The sequence below is a fragment of the Carassius auratus genome, unplaced genomic scaffold (genome assembly GCF_003368295.1).
Source record: "Carassius auratus strain Wakin unplaced genomic scaffold, ASM336829v1 scaf_tig00006551, whole genome shotgun sequence".
Classification (NCBI taxonomy): Eukaryota; Metazoa; Chordata; class Actinopteri; order Cypriniformes; family Cyprinidae; genus Carassius; species Carassius auratus.
The window spans coordinates 23,125-48,110 of record NW_020523765.1 but is presented as its reverse complement, the minus strand read 5'-3'; the positions used below and the strand labels follow the sequence as shown (position 1 = coordinate 48,110).

At 36.2% G+C, this 24,986-nt stretch overlaps 1 pseudogene; it reads left to right on the top strand.

The window, feature by feature from the left end:
* Positions 1 to 6: 6 nt before the first annotated feature.
* Positions 7 to 24,705, top strand: LOC113071215 (epidermal growth factor receptor substrate 15-like; annotated as a pseudogene).
* The last annotated feature ends 281 nt before the right edge of the window (positions 24,706 to 24,986 follow it).

Below are 24,986 nucleotides of genomic sequence, written 5' to 3'. Positions count from 1 at the left end.
ACAGAAACACTATGGCTGCCAGTCTCTCCCTGACTCAGGGTAACCTCCCTTTCTACACAAAATACACTCTTCAAACCACTTTCCAGCTCGTTTCAAATGTCTATCAGTTCCGTAAAACTTTATTTTTTGCGGTTTGACGGTGTAAAACGATCACATAACGTACTACTGTCTCATCGCAGCTGTTTAAAGTTGTTTTCAGCCATTTGCTTGGGCAGAGTAAAAGTTTCAGTGTGATCTTATAGGCACTTGCGTAAGGGCGTAGTTTAGTGTGTCAGTGCTGAACTAGGCTGGATTAAACTAAAATGTATTTATTTTCTAGCTTTTGCATGTTATGAGATCATCCGAAGTTACTGTACTTTGTTTGTTTTTGTTTTTTTTATATCAGCTTGTTGTTTTACATGTCTCATATGAACGTGTGAAATGTGTCTTTGCCTATATGGAAACTTAACAGAGGAGCAATGACTAATACTTTAGTTCATATTAGCTCAATAACACTTAAATTATAATATTAAGAACGTATTACACTTATATTTGGCATTGGTGCTTGGTTTACTGGTGTGTTTTTAGTGTGTTAAACTATGCTGAGGCATTAAAAGCAGCAGGAAGTTTTGCTTCACTGCATAGTTTTGCTTTTCCTCTTTTGATATATTAATAAATAGGAACTAGTCGTTATTTTATGCAAATGTGGCATGTACTGTACTGTTGCAGTCATATTTGTGTAATTTTCACTTTTGTGGACTTAATATTTCTACCTAAAGCAACCTTTTGCCTCTTATCTACAGTCTGTAAAACTAATTAGCCAGCTAGCTAAAGCATATTTGACACTCGCTCGCTAGTTGGCGAAACAGATCATTAAACCTTCAAAAAGGTTACTAGGCGAGTAAAATCAGTCTTAAAAATATCTTAAATGAGTCAGAAATCTAAATCCAGATAAATATGAAACTAATTTCTGATGTGGTCTTTGTGTAAAGTGAAATATTAATGAAATCGCTTCAGTGCAGCTACACTCGTGCAGCGGAAACTTAGTTCTGTATGAAAGGGTTTTGACAGCATATACATTACATGCATAGAGTCACTAATAGCTGTTTTAATAGTCCAGGGGGATTCGTGCATTGATTAGAAATGTTCCTTACTTTAGTTTCCGTGTCTTTTTTTTTGTTTCTTTAAGAATAACACTGTTCTGTAATGGCAGTGGTGGTTGTAGCGTTGACCACATGCAGCTGATGGTGTGCTCAGTTTTAGAAGCAGGGCACCCATGCATGAAATATGCATTGCAGCATTACCTCATCAAGAAGAGATATGTCTGATATGTCTTCGGTGTGTTTGGCTTTCTATGATTCCAGAAGGATAGGTTTGATTTGAGACATTGCAAGGAGGCAACTATGAAAAATAAATATAATTTATATGAATCATTTAATGTTTCATAATATCATATCTGTAGCATTAATTTCACCACATTATTTTTGCAATTGTAATTTCTGTTCAAAAGCATTTGTAAATGCATCTTTTTGTAATATTTATTATTTGTTGACTTTGCTAATCTAAAGACAGATTAGGATGTCAAGATAATTTTGGTGATTTAGTTGGTGTTTTTTTGTTGTATGTTTAATCATGGTTTACTAAACCTTTGGTTGGTGAGAGTGCGGTAATTTTAAGTAGAACAGGCCGGAATAAGTTTCAGGAAATGAGCTGGAATCAGAACAGCTTGAAAGGCCAAAGTGGTGGGATTTTTTTTTTTCCTTTCTCAGCGGGGCAAGGAAATGTTTGGTGGCACTTTGCTGAATATTGTGTGCCAACATCGCATTAGCATGCACCAGTAGCCACCTGATGGGAGACATACCGAGCTGTTGAACTACAATCAAAAAACAGTTAGGTTCTGGAAGAACTTCGTCTAGCATGCCCAGAAAAGCAATCTGATGCATTATGGTGAGGCAGATGTCTGATTTGAAAGATCATATGAGCTCCAAATAGCCTTTGATTGGCAGAGTGTTTGGTGTTTACTAAAAAAAAAACATTTAACCATCATGATTTGGTCTCCGTAATGTGTTTGATTTCAAATCATCCGTCCATATGTTATAAATGAGCCTTTTGGCTATGACTACACCCGATGTCGATGGCCTGGCTTGGGGTCAACTGTGCAAATGTGCGTTACTCTACCCGACTTTTGTGAATCACAACTCAACAAAAGCTCAGTGTTTGTGTTGTGCACAGCAGAGAATGCAGAAAAGAGTTTAGAAAGCCTCCGTTTATGTGTGAATGGGTGTATAATCAACATCTTTCAGTATAACGAAGGTGTACTTGAAATGTTTTCACAATATCATTTTATGAATTTTCACCTGGTTGCCAGATGGCTGTAACATTTCCTTCTCAGAGGCCTGAATGCCTCAGTGCTGCCAAGAATGTCAACCGTTTAGAAGAAAATGCTGTTTAATTGGCTTGTTTATGTCTTGATTAAAAGTTTCATCAGTGTGACCGGTTTTACAGAGAATACTGAACTGTTTTGGATTGATTTTAACCAAGTTTTGTGTAATTCGGTTGCAGCTTTCAGGTGGGAATCCTGTCTATGAGCAATACTATCGACAGGTAAGCATTCAATCAGCTTTTCCTGTGTTCTGTTTCACTTTGGCGTTATAGGGCATGTAGCGGAAGAAGAGAAATATAAACCTCACCATACTGTTAGTTTGAGCTAAAAGCACTCTGAGGCTTCTGCTCCTCGTAAGTGTCTTTCTCTCGGTAAAAGGATGCCGCGATGAATTAGTGATGACTTTTGCAAACCGAACAGGACATGGTGAGAGGAGCAGCTTGTTTGAATTAGCATGTGGTTTAAACATCTTGCTACTGATTTCTCATTCGAAGCATCTAAAAAAGAAAACAGTTAATTTATATTTCATAAAATTTGAGTTTTTGCTGGATTTTTGATTAAATAATTGCAGCTTTGTTGAGCATAAGAGACTTGAAAAAACATTAAAAAAACGAATTTTGTTGCTGTATGCTTTATTCCTCTGCAGGTAGATCCGTCCAGCAGCGGGCGTGTAGGAGCTGCTGATGCAGCCTTATTTTTAAAGAGATCTGGCCTTACAGACCTGGTCCTTGGCAAGGTAACATCAGTTAGCGTGCCTCCAGTATAGCAGTGTGGGAAATGCAAATCACTGAATTGATTGACGAGTGCCGGAAACATCAAGATGACTTAAATAGAAAACGATAGATGGTGTAATTTAAATACCTTCTTTATATTGCTTTATATTGATTTCATGCAGTTTGTTGTGTTAAGTTTGTGTCACATTAGACATACATTTTTATGGTTATAGTTATGTCACATTTTCCTCTTTGTTCCACAGATATGGGACTTAGCAGATTCAGACTGCAAAGGCTCACTGAACAAGCAGGTATTTGAAAAAAGCATTCATATCAAGGTACATCAAAGAAAAGTCGGTCGAGCAATACGTTCTCAACTATCTTTGTCTGTTTGTCGCTTCTCAGCAATTTTTTGTCGCTCTCCGTTTGGTGGCATGTGCTCAGAATGGACTTGAAGTGTCTCTTAAGAGCTTAAATGCTGCTGTCCCTCCCCCAAAGTTTGTAAGTCCGACTTTAACTTCCTCTTCCTCTTCACCAGATCAGGAAAATGACACGTTTCCCTCACAATATTATTACCAATCAATTAAAAGCTGCTGAGTTGGTGATTTTATTTGCTTACGTGGAGGAAATGGCTTTATGTCTTGTGTTCTTCTGCTTCCTGTCTAGCATGACACTAGCAGTCCTCTTCAGTTTGGCCCTGTGCCCACGGATTGCCCATGGGTTGTCAAGGTCAGATAAAATCAGTAGATTTTTGGTTATTTAGATTCGAGTTGCTAAATAAACTCTGTTATACATTAGATTGCACTTTCAGTTCAATGCACCAGTTTCTTAACTGCTCTTTTCTGAATGCTTGTGTGTTGCGTGTCATATAGGCAGAGGAGAAGCTGAAATTTGATACAATCTTCGACAGCCTCTCTCCAGTGGGCGGCATGCTCACGGGCGATAAGGTCAAACCAGTGCTCCTCAATTCTAAACTCCCTGTGGACGTTCTTGGCAGGGTAAGATGACAGGCAGGTTTATAATGATACAGTGCAGGGTTTGAAGAAACAACTTTTATATAAAGGTGCATTTGTAGGTCTGACCACCAGGCTGCGCTCTTGAGCTGTAGCTTGAAAGTACTCGGGTCTTTTTAAAAGGCAAAAATAAACAAATCTAAAGTTTAACTAAATTGTCCATCCCACATGAAAATGCATTATAATTAAACTGAGTAATTCTGTAAATCAGTTATAGTGATTTAATGGACAGAATTGATCTGATATCTAATTGGAATGAAATGTTACAGGTTTGGGAGCTCAGTGACATTGACAGAGATGGCATGCTGGACAGAGATGAGTTTGCTGTGGTGAGTTTTGTGATGGCAAAATGTATTTTTTAGGTCTAAAACTGTATTATTTGAGTATTATTTCTATACTATTATAATATTAATATTTGAAATTAGCTTGTTTTTATACTTTTAGTTGTATATTTCTTTTGTTTAGGTTTTGGTAATTTTGTCATGTGCTTTTTCCATTTTTTTTTTTTTCATTTTTTTTTTTTCTATTTGGCCTTAAATTGTTTTTATTGTAGTTTCATTGCTGTTATTGTAGTACTTTAACTGAGGCATTTTATTGTTCAGTTAGCTGCCACAACACTTATATATATATTATATATAAGTATATATATATATATATATATATATATATATATAATATATATTTAATATATAAGTACATATAATATATATTTCCTATATATATATAAATACTTATGGTCAAAAGTTTGGGATCAGTAAGACTTGTAAGTTTTTTTTTAAAGAAGACAATAGAGAAATGCTCATTAAGGCTGTTTTTATTTGATCAAAAATACAGAAAAAAAGAAACTGTAATTTTGCACAATATTATTAAAATATTAAATAATGATTTCTATTTTAATATCTTTTGAAATATAATTTATTTCTGTGATGCAAATCTGAATTTCCATCAGCCATTACTCCGGTATAAAGTGTAACATGATCCTTAAGAAATCATTCTAATATGCTGATTTATTATTCGAATGTTCAATGTTGGCAACATTTGTGCTGCCACATATTTTTTTGGAAACTGTGATACTTTTTTTCAGGATTCTTCGATGAATAAAAGTTAAAAGGAACAGCATTTATTCAAAATATAAATATTTTCTAACAACATAAATCTTTGCTATCACTTCTTAATGATTTAACACTTCCTTGCTGAATAAAAGATTTATTTATTTATTTATTTTTAAAAGAAAGAAAAACCAAACTTTTGCACTGTAGTAAATATTGTTAGAAAAGATTTCTATTTTAAATAAATGCTCTTCTTTTTAACTTTTTATTCATCAAATGATCCTGAAAATGAAGACTGGAGTAACGATGCGGACAATTCAGCTTTTATCAGAGGAATACATTTTATTTTAATGTATATTAAAATAAAGAAAGTTATTTTACATCATAATAATATTTCACAATATATATATATATTTTTTTTCTGTATTTTTTTTATCACATAAATGCATCCTTGATGAGCAGAAGAAACGCCTGTTAAAAAACATTAAAACTCTTTCTGATCCCAATCATTTGACCTTTAATGTGTATATATGTGTGTATTATTATATATATATTTTTTCAGTTAAAATTTTGAATTCTGTTCAAATGATCCTTAATAGTTTTATAGTGTTACAATAACACTGTTGTAACACAATGTGGCTGCCCGATGTGGCTGTTCCCATGATTCTGTTTGGTTTTGCCATCATTAAGAAAAACATGACTCCATTCTATCAGTTATGTCTATAACAAACTTGAGTCACGGCGTTGTTGTTTTTATGCCATAAATGGTTTCTTTGTATTTATTTATATTTCAGCTTGCCTTCTCCCTGTTTTTTTACTTAGTTCAGGCTTTCATATAGATGCCATGAATTCAGATATTCGATGCAATAAGTCTTGTTTCCTGTTTGTGAAAAATTGCCTTTTGCACTACACTGATTCTACACTTGCATTTAAACTTAAGAAGCAAGTTTCTAATTCACATATTTTGTGTGTTTCTGTGTGTTTTAGGTCATGCATTTGGTATACAGAGCCCTGGAGTCCGAGCAAGTTCCCATGTCTCTACCTGCAGCTCTGATACCACCATCAAAACGGAAAAAAATAGCCACGCCTCCTGTGATGCCCCTCCTACCATCCCCAGCACAGCATAAAGAGAGAGGCTCCGCCCACTCTGGATCTAAAACACTGCCAGCAAAACCTACGCCACCACAGGTGACTTTTTGATTAGGGTTCACTTCCCTTTATACCACCAACTTCTTGTTAATTTAGATGTTGTGAATGAAATTGTCCCAGAGATTCATTATAAAAAACATTGTGTTTGCATGTGTGCAGTGGGTGGTGTCTCCAGCAGATAAAGCCAAATATGATGACTTATTCGCAAAGACAGACAGTGACATGGATGGCTTGGTATCTGGTGCTGAGGTTCGAGATATATTTCTAAAGACTGGTTTGCCATCTGCCACTTTGGCGCACATTTGGTGAGATGCCATTGCTTGGATTTACAGTTCTGTTATTGGATTCATTTTGCATCAATTCTCATGCAGAACTAAGTAGATCTAATGTTGTAAACACTAAAACTGTATGGATTTGCATTGTAATGTTACTTTGGCTTACCTTTTTTGTGCATTTTTCTGTAGGGAGCTTTGTGATATAGGAGACGTTGGGAAACTGACCCGAGATCAGTTTGCATTAGCTCTATATCTAATAAATCAGAAGCTGTCAAAGGGAATAGACCCACCCCAAACACTCTCTCCAGAAATGATCCCTCCTTCTGATAGACTGGCACTACAGGTATACTCCTTGCTTATTGAATCCTAGGTGTAGATTTTGTTGTTGTTTTGAGCATGAAAAAAATGGAAGATGCTAGGATTTTGTTGGTGTTCTTTTTTCTATCCAGTGCTAAAATCCTTTGAGATTTGATTGTATTTTCTAGCTTGCTGCTGTCTTTCTTTTGTAAGACTGTTTCTCTTATATACTACAGTCCATAGGTTTGGGGTCAGTAGGTCACCGAGGCTGCAATTAATTAAACAAAAAAACAGTAAAAACATTACTGTTATGAAATATTATTCCAATTTAAAATAATTTAAAATAAAAAATATTTGATCTTGATTTTATTTTCTGTAATGGCAAAGCTGAATTTTCATAATCATTCTGATGTGCTGATTGGTGCTTTGAAAACAATGTTGAAAACAGTTGTTCTGCTTGGTATATTTTTGAAGAAACCTTGATCCATTTTTTTCAGGATTTTATTTGATGAATAGAAATCTTAAGAGAACAGCATTTTATTTCAAATAGAAATCTTTTATAACATTACGATGGCCTTGATGATCACTTTTAATAAATTGAATGCATTCTTCTTGATATACACTAGTATCATACATAGTATCAGTTCTTTAAAAAAATCTTCTGACCATAAACTTTTAAATGGTAGTGCATGTTAGATTAATGTTTTTCATGCAATGTTTTTTCTACCTTCTTGTAATGATATTTCATTCCTTTTTTCTTCTAACAGAACAACGCTGTCACAGTACAGGCTGCCGATTTCTCCGCAATTAAAGAGTTGGACTCACTCACTAATGAAATCGTGGAGCTACAGAGGTGAGTTATCGATAAAACTTCCCTCTGCTCACATATCCAGAAGACAGCTAGTGTGAAATATCAATCATGAACTGCATGTATTGGATATTTATACATGAAGTAATTATGGGTAACCGCTGCATTGTTGTTCTATCTGTCTACAAGTCTTTATTATTCATAATATATTTAGCATACAACATTTCTCTCCTTTTTTTTTTTTTGTTAAATCATCTGGCCATCTGTTTAAATATAGTGTGTATTTGTAGTTTCCACACAATGCTCTCACACAGGTGCACAGGAGATTATGAAACCACAGAAACAGAAATGTGCGTCTGACTGTAGTCTCAGTGTGTCAGTGTACCAAAATCTGTCCTCGGGCCATGACAGATGCACACAAACTGATGAATGGTTTCTTTAATGAGGATCTCATTACTTCATGTTCTTCGCTCTGTCATCGTAATGTGCAAGGTCATCTCAAGCTGAATTAGACTGTCTTCACACACAGACAGTATTTAGACAAATAAAGCTAGTTATTTGAAGCCCTAGTTCACCCAAAAAAGTTTTGTGTTTTTCAAAACCTGTATGAATTTCTTGGAAAACAAGAACAAGAAAATGAAGAATATCCTAGCTTCATTTTTCAGTATGATTTCAGTGAATAGGGACTGCAGCTGTCAAGCTCTAAAATGACAAAAAAACTTCATAAAAATGGTTCACACCAGTGTTATCAGTGTTGTTTTAGTATGTATACTATTATAGTATTTACTAATGTTTATTACAAAAAAATCATTTAAGGTTTTTCCTCAAATATTTATTAATAAAAAAATATAAATGAGTAAAATTTTTAGTTTACAACGCTATTCTGCAGTGTTCCAAGCCATAATGGCACTAACTGTGCAGAAACTGGTTATAATTTAAGTCATTATTATTGTCTGATCAAGTGATTCATTTGAACCATGTGTAAGAATGAATAATTTACAAATCATAGAATACATTTTGGTCTATTTCTCACAAAGTCTTTATTATATGGCTCCAGAAAGCTTGGGAAATAGAACAAGAGTAATATACACTAATTAATGGTACATTTATGTATGTGTGTGTGTGTGTGTGTGTATATATATATAATATTCTGAATTAAGTCAAATGGGTTTGAAAGGACATGAGTAAATAATTTCTGGTTGAACTAATCATTCGTGATGAAATATTTGTGTGATAGATGAGAAAAGTATTAGATACTGAATGCAACACGTGTGTGGGTGTTGTATACGATCAAGCAATAATTCTCCAGAGATGTTAACAGTCCATGTGATGGGAGTCACTACACTACAGAGGAGAGGTGGAGCTCTCATTTACACAAACATTACCCCACCTCTGGTTTTCCCTCCAACTCTGGTTTACAGACTTTGAGCAAAAGCAAATACAGTACAGTCACCTGTCAGCTCCCAGCACACTCACTCTCATTGTGTGATAGACGCTCAACAGCACTTCTAGCACTTCTTTCTTCCTCCTTCGTGGAAAGCGTGCAAGTTAAAGAGTAAGTGAGAAGTAATGAGTCTGCCTGAAATGGAGAGAGCAGAAGAAGATGAGCAGAAAGGATAGAAAACAGAAAGATTCTATACGAAGGGATGTTGTTTGTCACTAAAATGATGCGTGCCGTTCGGGATTGCCTTAAATCTCCACGGCAACGGGAAACCTCAGGTGACAGGTAAGAACAAGCCACGCCCTCTTTATAAAAAAAGAAAAGAAAAACAATTACAAAATACAATTACTCTGTTTTTTTTGGCTGATCTGGGCTGCTCAAGCTCCAGTTTCTAGGTGGATTTAGGACTGTTGACAAACTCATTTTGCCCTGTATTATTTATGTATCCCATTTTAGTCTTTCTATTTTCTTGTTTTCGCCCTCTCTCAAGTCTCTGACTCATAGTGTGTGCGTTTGACTCTTAGTCAGATCCATGTGAGTTCTCTGTTGTTGCCGGGAAGACTGTAGCATCTACCCACTGCGTCAGAATCAGAGGAAATGTTGAGTCCGAGCTTAAAACAGTTCAGCCTCACCTAGGAAAGTTGCTCTGAATCTTTTTGAGAGAGATTTGTTATTCAACTGTTTTGTGAAAGATTTTTCTTTTATGTTCCCTTTTCTAATCTTTCTGTTTTACTCTTGCTTTCTCAGTAGCCTCATAACCTAAGAGAGATTCCTCATATAGAAACATTCCAGCATCATCATAAACAGATCAGAGAGTTTTCACATTATGATCTGTGACTAAGAAGATAAATAAGCTTTCACACTACAGCCCTTTAAGATTATGCTAATGATATGTTTAGAAATGGATTTAACATGCAAATGCATTTAACAAATGAATGCATGGATGGTGTGGCGTTAGTAGTTAAAAACTGAGCTAGTAGTCGAAAGGTGGAGGGTTTGAACAGATGAAAAGCCAACATTGTATTCTTAAAGGGACAGTTCACCCAAAAATGAAAATTCTGTCATCATTTACTCACCCTCATGTCGTTCCAAACCCGTATGAGTTGCTTTCTTATGCTAACATAGAAAATGTTTTGAAGATTGCTGGTAATCAGACAGTTGGTGGTTCCCATTGACTTCCATAGTAGGAAACAAAGTCTTCATAATATCTTCTTTTATGTTCAACATAAGAAAGCATCTGTCTTCGGTCTTCAGTATCACATGAACATTCAGAAATTATTCTAATATGCTGATTTGTTGATTCATTGGTGAAAGGAATATTTCGGTTTGATAAATAAATATTCAGCATATCTCCGTATATATATCTCAGTATATCTTGTACTGCTGGTTAAAGAAAAGTCTGCTTATTAGTGATGTGTATGTACTACTACTACTAGCACTTTAGCTTGTAGTTTGGGGGGGGGGGGTTGATTGGGAGAAAATGATCCGATTTTTTTGCATGATGAACATTTTCACATTGACACTTTTACGTTGGGCCATGTTTGGGTATCAGAATAATGCTAAGCAACATTCAGAACACCCTAGCAACAGTATAGCAACAAATATCAGCCATTTTTTGACTGTAGAATATCATGGAACACCCTATGACAAGTGAAACATTACCCTTGAATAGCAGTTTCTAAGGTGTATGCATAACATATATACAGTATATATACTTTTGAATATCAGTGCATATATATGTGTGTGTATATATATATATATATATATATATATATATATATATATATATATATAATATGGGGGGGGGCATTTATGATATTATATATATATATTTTTTTTGAGAGAAAAAGTTTTTATTCAGTAAGAATGCATTTTCTTTTTCTTTTTTAATAAAGAACTGCTTTTATCCATGCATTCATTTGATGTCACAGCAAAGAAATGTATAATGTTACAAAATATTTATTTTTCAAACCGAAATATTCCATTCACCAATGAATCAACAAATCGGCGTAATTTCTGAATGTGTATGTGATACTGAAGACTGGATTAATGGCTGTTGAAAATCCAGATTTCCCATCACACAAATAAATTACAAATTAAAAGGATAAATTCTAATCCACTCTAGCTAGACATCAGAAAAATGTATGTAGCTGTAATATATTTGTTTACTAATTTGACCTGTATGATGTGTAGGTAAAGATACAGACAGTGGGATTAGTGAAAACACCTCTAATGTATTCCAACCCCACATCCCCATCCCCATCTGTCTCTCCCTTTCTCCATGCTTCCCTCCTCCCGTTCTTCCTGACGTTCAGAAAACCATCTGCTCATGTGCAGCTCTGACACAATCACTCACGGACAGCCTCTCTTCTCTCACACGTACAAGCTCTAGCAGCAGATGCAGAGATGGTGCTGGAAGGAGATGCTGTCCATCCTGTTCCCGCCGGCTGGCTGTCTGTACCCGCCGTCGCCACTGTGATTAAATACTCATGTTTGTGCTGGTCTTTCAGGGAGAAGAGCGTGGTGGAACAGGACATCAAAGAGACAGAAGAAACTATACGACAGAGGAACAGCGAAGTCCAGGTATGAGTGATTTTAAAATTGAACAGAACAGTTTTTATCTGACTGGTGATACTGACCTGACGGAGACATTCAGATGTAGACAAAATAAATAAAAAAATGGCTTTTTAATAATTGTATATTAGTTTATTTAAAGGTAGTTAATACTACTATTTATATATATTTTTAATTTTGAATCATTTATATTCGTTTTTTTTAAACGCTAATTTCTTATTTTATCTCTTTTATCTAATTTTGGTGTTTAAAGGCAGCTAATATTTAATTTTTTTTATTTTTTATATTGAATTATTTTTTATATTACCTTTTGAAAGGCAGCTATTTAAAAAAAAAATTAATCTTTTATATATTAGTTGTTTAAAGCCAGCAGAATTTTTTTTTTTCCTATATTGACCATTTCATGCATCATAATGTCTAGACTTTACTGACCACTTATTGGATCAATAAAGGAGAACAGAAGCCATGCTGTTTTCCAAAGGCTCCCTCCCTCTCTGTCTGTCTATTTTTTCTTCCCTATCATCTCTCTGCCCACTCTGCTCTTGGTGGCTTGATTCTCTCCTCACTACCTGTCCATTTAGTTCAAGGTTTATACTATATATCTGCACTGGCCTCCAGACTCATAAATTTGGTGTTTTTCATTTCCATCGAGATCTGAGCTCCCTCCTTCCCTCTCACTTGCTCTTCCCACTGTGTGATAATTCAATTTTCTGTGTATGTGTCTAAAATTAGCCATTCTGTAGACTACAATATGCTCTAAACTGTTGATTTAGATGCCAGGTACTGATTCAGAGGTGTTCAGGTTAGTCTTTTAATATGTGTCATTTATTTCAAAGTGTTATAATGTTCAAATGTATTAACATATGGATACCTAATAAGCCAGAAAAACAATAGTGTGTGTGTGTGTGTGTGTGTGTGTGTGTGTAAGCATACAGGAAATGATGCCCGATTTGTGTGTGTGTGTGTGTGTGTGTGTGTGTGTGTGTGTGTGTGTGTGTGTAAGCATACAGGAATAGATGCCCGATTTGTTGGTGTGTGTGTGTGTAAGCATACAGGAATAGAAGGCCGATTTGTGTGTGTGTGTGTGTGTGTGTGTGTGTGTGTGTGTGTGTAAGCATACAGGAATAGAAGCCCGATTTGTGTGTGTGTGTGTGTGTGTGTGTGTGTGTAAGCATACAGGAATAGATGCCTGATTTCTGTGTGTGTGTGTGGATATTAGATGGTCGACTGATAGCACAGCTGGTCCCGCTCTCTAGGGTTCTCCTTTCCTGTCATCACACAAGGCCACTTAGTATGCTGATTTGCTGTTTTCTTTTCATTTTTGAATATGAAAATGTGCCCATGACACTTGTGATCTCTTACCTGTATGAATAAGATAATTAAAATGGACCTCTCTTTTACTGCAGTCTTAATAAGGGCAGTTCAGTTGATATCCATTAAACCAAAAACACCCATATGGCTTATAAGTTCAGCTTTCAAAGAAGATTAGTACTTTTTAATGATCTCACCTATGCAAAAATGCAACATTAAGATAATTAAAAATCAATATTGTAAGCTATCAGAGGCAAGTGCCTCTCACAAATTCTGAATGTTATCAGTATTTGTTTAGGCTCTTAATAGATTAGCCTTGAAACACTCAGTGCTGGTGGGCAGCTCCAGGCCCTGAATAATTAAATAAGAATGTGTGCAAAGTTTTAGTTTGAGCCTCTGCTCTGTTAAACCATAGGATGATGAACGGATTCTATTTCGGGGGCTGTCGGCTCCCAGCGCAGCCTCTGATTGGACGAGGAGACGTGTGAAGGTTTCCATCTTCACCATGAGCGGTTATTCAGTTCTGCTGCTGTAGACCTGTTATTTTTAGGACCCACTCACAATCGCCCAGCTTTCACTTAATACCTCAAGGTGAAAAGGAAATGACATGGTCTTTTGTAATCATTGTAGGTCCTTTTCTTTAATTTCCTTTCGGAACTGATTTTTTTCTTATGTTTGACATATTTGCATTTACATGACATTTATTCATTTAGCAGATTCTTGTATCCAAAGTGACTTACAAATGATGGCAATGGAAGCATTCAAAATCAACAGGAAACCAATGATATACAAGTGCTATAACAAGTCTCAGCTTAACAAGGTTTATTTTTATTATTATTATATAATAAATAAAAAATAAGGTAGAATAGAAAAAGAAGTGTTGGAGGCCTATTTTTGCTTTTATTAATTAAAAAAAATAAGAATAAAAGATAGAATGCAAAAAGATTACAGAAGCTTACATTAGAAAACAAGCAGTTAGTAAATGAATATAGTGCAAGTCTAAAAGGGCCAATAAATAGAATTAGAATCGAGAGTGCTAGAGTTAGAGGGTCAAATAAAGATGGAAGAGAGGTGTTTTTAGCTGATTCTTGAATACAGTTGATTAGTTTTTTTTTTCCTTAGCCCTCAGTAACTATCTTTTGCTTTTTTACAGTCTGATATTCTGTGTTTTCAATGTAGTTCAGCCTCAGGTTTAACCTGCCAGCCAGTACTGACCATCTGGTCTGTATTTGCACACAAAAATAGCATGAATCCATGAACATCACTATACATTTATTCAACTGGCTCTAACCTTTTTGTATGTTTATATATATATATATATATATATATATATATATATATATATCCCCTTTCCCATTTGCAAATTCTGTTTTTAACAAAGACTTCTCATATTATTTTTCTTATTATATATATATATATTTTTTATTAGATTTCACAATAGTGCTGTTTTTACTATTTTTGGTTTTTACTATTTTTTAAGTTGTCCTTGTTACAGTCTAATTATATAATTAAGTATTGAGTAAAATGTATTAATAATGTACTTACTATATGTTTAGGGTTAGGGTTTGGTTTAGGTTAGTTGCATGTATGCATAATTTACTGTTATTACTATAAAAAGTACATGTAACTTGTAAAAATGGCACTTAAGCAAGCTTTTTTGTTTGTTAGTTTGTTTTCACATTGGTCTTGTATTGTTGTATAAACTATTTCAAATAAACCTGCCCCAACACAATAAGTAATTACCGAAGTAATTTATTGGTAACTTAACATGCTTACTCATATCACTTGGCCAGAATAATCTGCAGCGTGGACCAGACTTTATGGCTCTTTTCCAGATGGCACCTCAAAGTCCTCCTACGTGTGTTTACACTTTCCCTCATGGACTGTTGGGTAATATTCAGCAATGAAGTATGCGTTATTGTTGATTCGGTTGGTGACCGTGAAGACAGATCATAAAATGTCCAACGGGTCATTAGGTGGTCTTGTTAATTTCATAGATGCACGAAAGTGAAGGCCATGAAGCCGCAAGTCCACTTAAAGTGCGCCATTCTGGACAGGGCCTTGGTTGATGGTCAGAAGTCTGGCTGCGTAAGGCTAACATTGCAATTTTCATTGTTTATGCTTTCTGCTTCCAGTGTCTTTCTTTCCCTTTATGTTTTTACAAGGATCTGAATTTAATTTATTCAATTTATAATATTCTTTTCACTTCTGTGACTTTGCTGACCGGTTTGCCCTTATGACTGGTTTAAACACTATCACACTAGTGCTTTTTATCTTCACTTTAAGAGCTGCATGAGCTCTCTGCACTGTTGTCAAAGTTGATGAAGTCTTGTTTATTTTTATATTTAAGGCCTCTCAACACAAACTCTCTCTCCCTCTTTCTCAGGACCTGCAGGAGGAGGTTCAGAAGGGCTCAGAGGAGCTGAGCCGCCTGCAGGCAGATCGACAGGAAGTGCAGGAGAAGCTGGAGAGGCTGGACGAGCAGAAACGCTCTCTAGAGGAGCAGCTCAGTCTCGTACAGCAACAATGCAGCCAGGAAAGCCAGCTGGTATGAGACCGACACAGTGAGAGAGAGAAATGAAGCCTATGTGTATAACAGGCAATATCAGTGTTTGTATCGTGGGATATATCAACCTAAAAAGTATGCACTGATTTCAAAAATCTACTTAAAACATTACATGACTCTGCAACTTTGCATACTATTTTGAATGAGTCTAAGGCTAATATGCCATGCTGTTTTGCATGATGTTTTCACATGGAAATTTGCATGTGATCAGAGAACGAAAAGAGCGGAAGAGGAATGGAGACACAGACCAGCAGAATTCAGTCCATTCCATTTAAATGGATACAAATGCATTCTCGTTCCTCAAGCCACACGTATGCTGATCTCAGATCTTTTCTTGTACTTTCTGTTCTTTTTCACCTGTCTGTATGTGTGTGTGTTCAGATCCAGTCATTGCAAGTGGAGCACTCCGAGCAGGAGCAGAGAATTGGTGACTATGAGGAGGAGTTGACCAGAGCTCGAGAAGAACTGCTCCACCTGCAGGAGGAGACGCGTCAACTGGGAGAGAAAGTTCAGTCCGCCCGAGCTCAACTCTGTCCCCTTGAGGATGCTGTTAAAGAATCCCACACACAGATTGTTCAGGTTAGTGAGCTTTTAATCTGTTTCTAAGTTATCTTTACTTGTTCATATATGCATTAATTCTTCCTGAAGTCTTCTTTTAACGAATGGGTATACACATTTTACCCCAGTAAAATAAAGCCATTTTTTACAGTGGTTTTACCTTAGTAAAGAAATGTTTCCTTTTTTTTTGGCAACAACACTGATTAAAGATACCAATGTTCAACATATAATAAAAATGAATAATAATGATTATTATTATTAATGTTATAATTTTAACTATGTTTTTCAGTGGCTTCAAACATTGAACATCCAACCAGATTTTAGAACTGGAATGATCTGTTTTCTAAATATATGTTTCATTTTAATTGTAAATGAGGTGACACTTTTATTTAAAAAAACAAAAAACACTACTTTTGTTTGCTATTTTTGTAAAGTTTTTATTTCCATTCCTGGGCACCAACTATTTGTTTTTTCTTTCTTGAAATATCTGTCTCTTTCATACACTATGTGGGATTTATTGTAGGAACAGAAGCGATTGGCTGAGCTTAAAACAGAGGACAGAGAAGTGACTGCAAGACTTACTTGGAAGATCCTGGAGGAGCCCGTGCTCGTCAATGGAACAGCGCCCTCCTCTGAGCAGCTGGTGCAACTGCAGTGGCCTCAACCCACAGCTCAGCCACCAGAGAAACCCAAAGAGGACAAAGTCCAGGATGAAGAGGAGCAGTCATCCGTGGATGAGCCACAGGAGCTCAGAGTCACCGAGAAGCAGGCCGGGTCAGAGGCAGAAGAGCCATCCACCAGCCCAGAGGAGCAGGAGCCTAAAGCTGACTTTTTTAGCTCTGACCTTTACAGCAGTGTGTTGTCCACTACCAGCTCCACTACTGTGGCCTGGCCTCAAGGGAACACGGTCGGAAACCACTTCCTCTTATTGTATATCATTTATAATGTCACTCTTACATTACATTACAAACAGGTGCTCGTGTGTGTCTGACTTTTTATGCCGCTCTGTTTTCAGGAAAGCACAACACGAGCTAACCCGGAGCCAGAGGTAGAGGAGGAGAAGGAAAAGCCAGAGGAGCAGCCTGCCACCAGCACCCCAAAGGTTGAATGATTTTGGCAAATCATCATTTTTCACCATTTCCATTAATATTGTAATTGCAGTATTTGTTCAATATTAATTTATAATTATTATTATTATTTACTTTTATTATTTATTTTGGGGTTATGTGGTGGTCAAATTGTCAGTACTGGTCAGAGCATGTTATTTTAGATTGTGATTATGTGTAGGTGTAATTTCCTCATAATCTTAAATAAGTTTATGCTAATGATTTTGTAAACATCTAGCTGGAAACTGTGGAGCCAGAGAAGAAGGAAGCTGCTCAGCCAGTTACACTGCCACACACTAACCCCCCTAGCGGTCCTGGCCTTGAATTCTTCCATTCGGACCCTTTCACTGACAGTAAGATCTGCACACAAAGTAAAATCATCCAAAAACAGGTTTCATTTAAATTAATCGTGTAGCCAAAGATTGTCTTTAAATAAGTGTACTATACAGTAGGTTGCTTCAGGTAATTGACTAACTGGTGAACTTATATATAACAGGTGATCCATTCACTGGAGACCCTTTCTCAAAAGTTGACATTTCAGGTGAGTATTTGCTTGTCTGTCTTACAGTGTGTTTGCAAAATGTCCATTCACTGCACATATCCATTTAGGCTCATAAAATGTTGTTTTGCTATCCAGATCCTTTTGGTGGGGACCCATTTAAAGGCACAGACCCATTTGCTGCAGACAACTTTTTTAAGCAGCCTTCAGTTGGTTTCCCATCAGGAGATCCTTTCAGCTCCTCCGACCCATTCGCTGCTACCACAGGCCCAAAAGAGCCTGATCCATTCACATCCAGGACCAGTAATGCAGTCACTCCAGACCCATTTGCTTCCGGTAGTGGTAACATCCAAGATGCTGATCCATTTGCATCCAAAATGGATGCCCTGGGAGACTCTGATCCCTTCAGCTCGACTGGCACAGGACACGACCCATTTGGAGGATCAGATATTCCTGCAGTGAGTGCTGTAGAGCTAAGCTCTTTTTGAAATCTCATTAAAACGTGTTCTGTTACTTTATATCTTCTGTCACACTTGATTTATGATAGCATTTGCAAGATTTTGATTTATATTTACAAAAGTGACTGCCAGTAAATTCTGCTGAATGCATTTTAAGTCACTTTTTATACCTGATTCTCGGTGATAGAAACCCTAAAGCAAGCTTTTGAATTGTCAAACATGATTAAGATTGCAGTTATACAGTGTTTTATTACCATGACTTAAAAGATTTGGCTGGATTTGATGTTAAACTCTGATTTCCGACTCGTTTTCCTTTCAGAGAGATGGACCAGCAGCAGCCAATGATCCTTTTGCTCCAGGAGGATCTACGGTGGCCACTAACTCAGACCCAGGTAGAACAAGCATTACTAGCCTGGCTTGACAGCAATGTTCCCTCTAATTTTTTTTCTTGTTAAGCAAAAGTGTTCTATATCTGGTGGACATTTCAGCCACCTGAGTGAAAACATTTTTTATAACAGACCTTACAGCGCGCACACAAAAAGTGTGTAACTTGTAAATTAATGTTCTGTTTGTATTTGATTTGACCACTGATGTAATTAAATGATGCATTATTTAAGGTAACCTGAGAAAACATTTTTTACCAAGAAGTGCACGGCTATGCATGCATTCAGCTCAGAGGGAACATTGGTTGACAGTATTTATTTCACGATTACAATCAATGTGCATTTTGTTTAAATAAATATTGATTCTTAAATCCTAAGGTCTATCCTTCAGTCGATAACTGTTTTCTGATGATAAATGAACAAAACCTCAGTAAACATTAATTGTAGCTCATGTGCCATCCAATAATCACAATAAACTTTGTGCTTTGTTACTCCAGACATAAAACAAAGCTTAACTTACAAATTCTGTCAATTTTATCACAGAACAATAAATGTAGTTTATATAAATCTATCATGAAAACAAGCCCCCATTTATGACAGGCACCATTTGAATGTCTACAACGAATTGGAGTAAAAGCATAATCATTTTTACATTCTTATGCTTTGCTTCCTTTGTAACTGCCTAGATTGAGTTGATTCTGCTCATGAACTATCAAAAATAGTGTTCGTTTCAGTTTAATAGATTCTGTTTGTGTGCTTTACTTTGTATCAGATCCCTTTGCTGCAGTATTTGGCAATGAGACGTTTGGAGGAGGTTTCGCAGACTTCAGCAGCTTAGCAAAGGTAATGATCATTAATGTAAACAGAAGCCAAGTATTCCAGCTTTATTACCAGTCAGTTGATCCACATGATCTAAATCAGGTTGAATGTGGGTTGCAGCTGTTGAACTTCTCCTTTGCCTTTCAGTCTAATGGCAGCGATCCATTCGACTCAAGTACAAACAAGAATTTATATAAGGAGGACACGCAGTCAGATGTTCCTCCAGCATTACCGCCCAAAACCGGAACACCCACCAGACCTCCACCTCCACCCCCAGGTGAGCTGGTTCCTGTTCTGCGTGTTTTATAAGAATGAACCTGATATGTTTGGATTGACATTTCTGTTGTATTCTAAGCTAATTTGTTGTACTTGTGTATCTTGAAGGTAAACGGTCCAACATCGACCGATCGGAGTCGTCTGAATCATCTCAGAGGCTTGGTCTGTTCAAGGCTCAGGGTTCTGGAGAGATCTCCTCCCTTCCGCTAAAGACTCGGTACCAGACCCCTTCGCCCCTTCCTCACCCCAACAAGCCCCGTGCGATCCCAACCGGTTCGCCAGCTTTGACAAAGTGAGCTCCTCCCACTCTCCCCCTCCTGACCCCCAGTAGTGAACCCTGACAAGCAGCAGCCTTGACCTCTTGACCCCTCACAGCCTTTTTCTTTTGTTTTTCTGGAAACAAATGCTTGTCATCCAATATTTCTACAACTCCATTTATTATCTGTTTGTGAAAAGCTACAAAGCATTGTCATTTTTTTATGGAATGTTTTTGTACATATAAGTGAGCTTCTAAGGAAAATATTTATCTATTCTAAATCCAGGCTTATGCTTATACTAAAAAGTGTTAGTAATGTTAGCTAATTTACAAAAAGAGATGTATTTAATATTTAAATCTACACATTTATGACATCACAACTTACCTAACATCAAGCACAAGTTCTCACTGGCTGTGGAAGGAGAGGCGGGGCTGCTTGCTATTGGCTGTTTTTAATTGTCATGTTCTCCACCATTGGTTGAGGCTTGATCCCATCTTGCACATTCATTGCCCCGCTGTACCTTGGTTCACTGACTTACCTTACCTTTCCTTTGCACTGCATGAACTAATCACTGTGTCCACCTTTCTTATTGGGCTACTACTTCTCATTCACTGGTAGAACACTTCCTGGTTCCATCTGCATCCCATGATTCTATGCACCATTTTGTTTTTTTGGTTGTTTTGTTATACAGAAAATTTGCTAAATAAATTAATCCGTTAGGATGCTGACAGCACATGTTGGCTTCTTTCTGTATTACTTTTTTTTTTTTTAATTAAAGAGCTTGTCTTCTCATATTTTCCCACTGTGAACTTTCTTTATAAGATGATGCATCAAATAAATTAAGCTTTATAATCACATTTCTCTGATAATTTAAAATCACTTTTTGCAAATGAAGAGACCTCAGAAAAAGCATCTTTTAGATTATTTTTGTTGTCATGTCGTGATCTGGTGTCCTGTGTGTAGAAATGCTTACCAGCTAACTGTTGAGAGAACACTTCTCCATCCATGGTCGTACGTACCTTAACATCTGTGTGAAATACCTGCATGTTCAGCATGATGGGCTATATGAGCAATCCAGGCCTTGGCACATGATGAGTACATCATAAACAGTAGAAATTTCATTGTTAATTGGTCATCATTTTATTATTCATTAGTCGTTATATCCTACTTCTTTGTACCACATTTCAAACCCAAAGTAAAATTTCTTTCTATAAGAAATTTTTTTTTTCTATAAAACATTGTTTATAACAGTGATAATCGTAGATACTAAAATAAAGAGTTATTCAGTAAAAAATTTGTAATATCTCAGTCTTATGTTTTTGAAGGCTTTTGAGCCAATTTTAGCTGAAAGGCTTTATGGATTGCATCATTGCACACATCATGTATCTCTCATCCTCCTGTGTCAATAACTGTACAACATTAGTTTTTTATTCATATCTCCCCTCCTGTATTGCTTCCACATTTGTTTCTATTTGATGTTGGAGACCTGTTTTGGTGATGTTGACACTGACCAAACAATACTTAAAGGAATAGTTCACCCAATAATACAAAATGAATGAAAAAAGTAAAGGTAGAAATAAATAAATAAATGAATGGATAAAATGTATAATATTTAATATTATGTATAATATTAAATATAATTTATATTATATTCAATTAAAGTTCAACAAGTCATATAAAAAAGACTTAAATATTAAAATGATTTATTATTTAAATCATAATGAATTTGTTGAATGTGTTCAACTATTCTTGAACTATTCCTTTAAATAGATTAAATTAAATGTATCTTATTTATATAGTTACATAAAACTAATCTTTAACAGACTGTTGTGTATGATGTAGCGTAAAAATGAGAATTAGCTAAATAATTACTCCCCATCAGGCCATCCAAGATTGTTCCTTCATTAGAACAGATTTGGAGAAATTACATCACTTGCTCACCAATGGATCTATATATATATACACATATAATGGTAAATTTCTCCAAATCTGTTCCAATGAAGTACGGTAACAAACTCTTCAACATCTTTGATGGCCCGAGGGTGAGTAAATTTTCAGCAAATTTTTGTGTGATCTCAATTCTACTAGTCCCTAACTCAGTCTTTGTTCATTTAAAGTTGGTACTTTTAGAAAATATTATTTACACTACCTGTAATAGTTGCATGACCCCTCTTCATTTAGACACTTAGATTAGACAAAAAACATTGAGTGACATTGAGTAATATTACTTCAGGTGTAAATTGATGGGGTGTCTGATGGGGTTATGGTGTATGTGTGTGTGTGGAGCAGTACCCCACAGAGGAGGACATGATAGAGTGGGCGAAGCGGGAGAGTGAAAGAGAAGAGAGGGAGCGCATGGCTCGTCTGACCCAGCAGGAGCAGGAGGATCTCGAGCTGGCTATAGCCCTCAGCAAATCTGAGCTGTCCTGACCCAAGCTGGATACAGCACCACCACCACCTGAGCCACATTAACAAGGAGGTGGAGGAAGAGGGGAAGAGCTGGAATCACCATAATTAGAAGAATCCTTCACCTGCATCTCCAGCTAATTTCTAATCATCTAGGTTTCCAGCTTCCTCTGAATGTCCACTGAGTTCTCCTGGTGTCTGGTTGGCTGGATAATGTGTGAAGGCCAAGTCAAGATGGAGTTAAAGGTAACAAGACTCACTTGAAGCCTATACGGCTTGAAACCTCTGCTGTGACTCCCTATGTTTTTAAATAACCTCAATTCAAGGGAGCTCCACTAATCTGCCGCTTTATGATGTCCAGTTCAGTGTAATTGAACAAGTGTTTCTGAACAAATCTATACCCATATATTTGACGTTTATTTCAGAGTGATTATAATAAGGTTACGAGTGCAGTAAATGTATTTAGATCTGTGACATGGAGGCTTGAAGAAATCCATAAGTGTTCCAGGGTTCGTTCTCTTCCCTATATTGGGCAATATTAACACATTTTTTCAAAGTTTACAAGCAGCCACACTGGGCAGCTTCTTACACTTTTCAACGTTTCAGCATTGGTTCTTTGACACAAGAGGTTTTTATTGTGGGCATGGCTGTCCACTCTCAGGAAGGTATCCCACAAGCCATAAAACGTCATAACTGCAACCTGATCAGTGGATTTCAGCTATAATTGAAGCTGATGTGCTTGTAACTTTATCAGCTTGCATAAACCACTACTGCAACTGAACTTCTACCCTGCTAAAAGAGAACACTGATGAACTTTAGAAAAGAACAACCATGCAAATGCCATTTACCTTTATAATCTTAACAGTGCAGCGTTTATACTTTAATCATTCTGTCCTTTTGAAGAATCGTAATCTTGACAAACTACTAAGAGACATTTTTTGACATTGCAAAAAAATTCTAAATAGCTGTTATAAATAATGAAAATGTACATATTTGTGAATTGTGTGCCAGTTATCTTAAAACATAATTGTATTTTATCAACAACAACAAAAAAGTAGAATATAGAAAGCTTGCTTAATAAAAATGTCCCTTCTGTCTTATTCCTAATGACAAGTGCCGAAGCGATAGGATCAAAGGTGATTTAAAAAAAATGTGGAGCAAGTCTTGTTAACGGAGTTTCACAAAACTAATTTTATGAGTAAATGTATATATATAATTGAGCAATATTAAGTCAGGCAGTGATATTTTCTGTAGTGCCTACCTATTCAGCCTTGCCTTGGAGAAAGAAAATCAGCTTGTGGTGAATCAAAGATGATAAATTGTTAATCATTTAATTGCATTACTCTTCTCAAAAGCACCCTTAATGCTCCAATGTTTCCAGTGTCAATTAGGATATAAGAACCAGCTGCTCTTTTATTCATCTTGCACATCATTCAGTCACTGCCACGTTCTCTGGGGATCAATAGTAAACAGTTGGTTGCATTTTCATGTCCACAGATTGGGTTAAGCTTTACAGACCTTACAGTGAATTAAAACTTAATACCAGTGCATTTATCATTAGATTTATTCTATTTGCAACATGTAACATTCCACCTCTACATTTCTTTTTTTTTTAAACTTCTTTTTACACTTTGCTCTGCTGCAGTTTCAGTTGTCTGTATGTAGTTTCACCAGTAGGTGGAAATGCAACACACTGCATGAAAGACATGAACTTGCTCTTAAGGTTCAGTTTCATGGGCATAGTTGGATTCTGGAGTCTTCAGTGACCACAATAGATGTGCTTTATGAAGGTTTTCTTTCACACAGATTTTACTTTTGAAAGCAGCTGACAGCATAATTGAAGAATGTATTTGTGTTGTCAGACAATGTTTTTTCCCAGTATTGGCCTTTGAAATCAATATTTGCTTTTTGGTTCAGGATTCCATCTTAGCTTTTGGCACAGACAAATGTGGCGGAGATGAAAATTATGATAGAAGGGAAATGGCAAACCTTGCGTCTAATCTGGCTTTTGTTTGGCCAACCCAGCATTTTCACACAATTTATGAAGATTTGGATCATTACTGTTAATCAGCCAGAAAAACAGCATTAAAAACACCTGCACTCCTCATTTCAAACCAATGCTTGGCATTCTGTTTATGGCTGCTGCTTCTCTATTATCAGCCCTGCATTATCGTACAAAAAGTTCTTATGCTCTGTCTGTTGTTGATCATGTATGTGTGTATGTATGTATAAGCTTTGTGAAAACCACTTATGTTGGCCACTTAATGCCTTTTAAGAACAGGCTATTGTATTTTATTTTTTAACGTCCCTTTATTGGAGGCAAATGTTCATGTTAAGTAACATGTAATTAAAACAAACAAAATAAATATTAAACTATTAAAAATATAAGGTGTTGCTTCTTTTTGTACTTGCTGTTTTCTAAGAAATCGCACATTTTCTTACGAATTATAGCCTATTGTATGAATTCCTATGAAACTGCCACCTCATAAAATAGCTACGTTTTGTGATTGGATCAGGTTGGAAAGAAGTATTCAAAGCTAATAGACAGACTACAAGCCACAACACAAAAATTTTGATTTTATAACCACAAAATTTCATTAAGTTTGCCTAAGGTGTTGACCATAGCAGCAGCTGGGAATATGATAGAAAGGGTTGCCAGGTTTCCA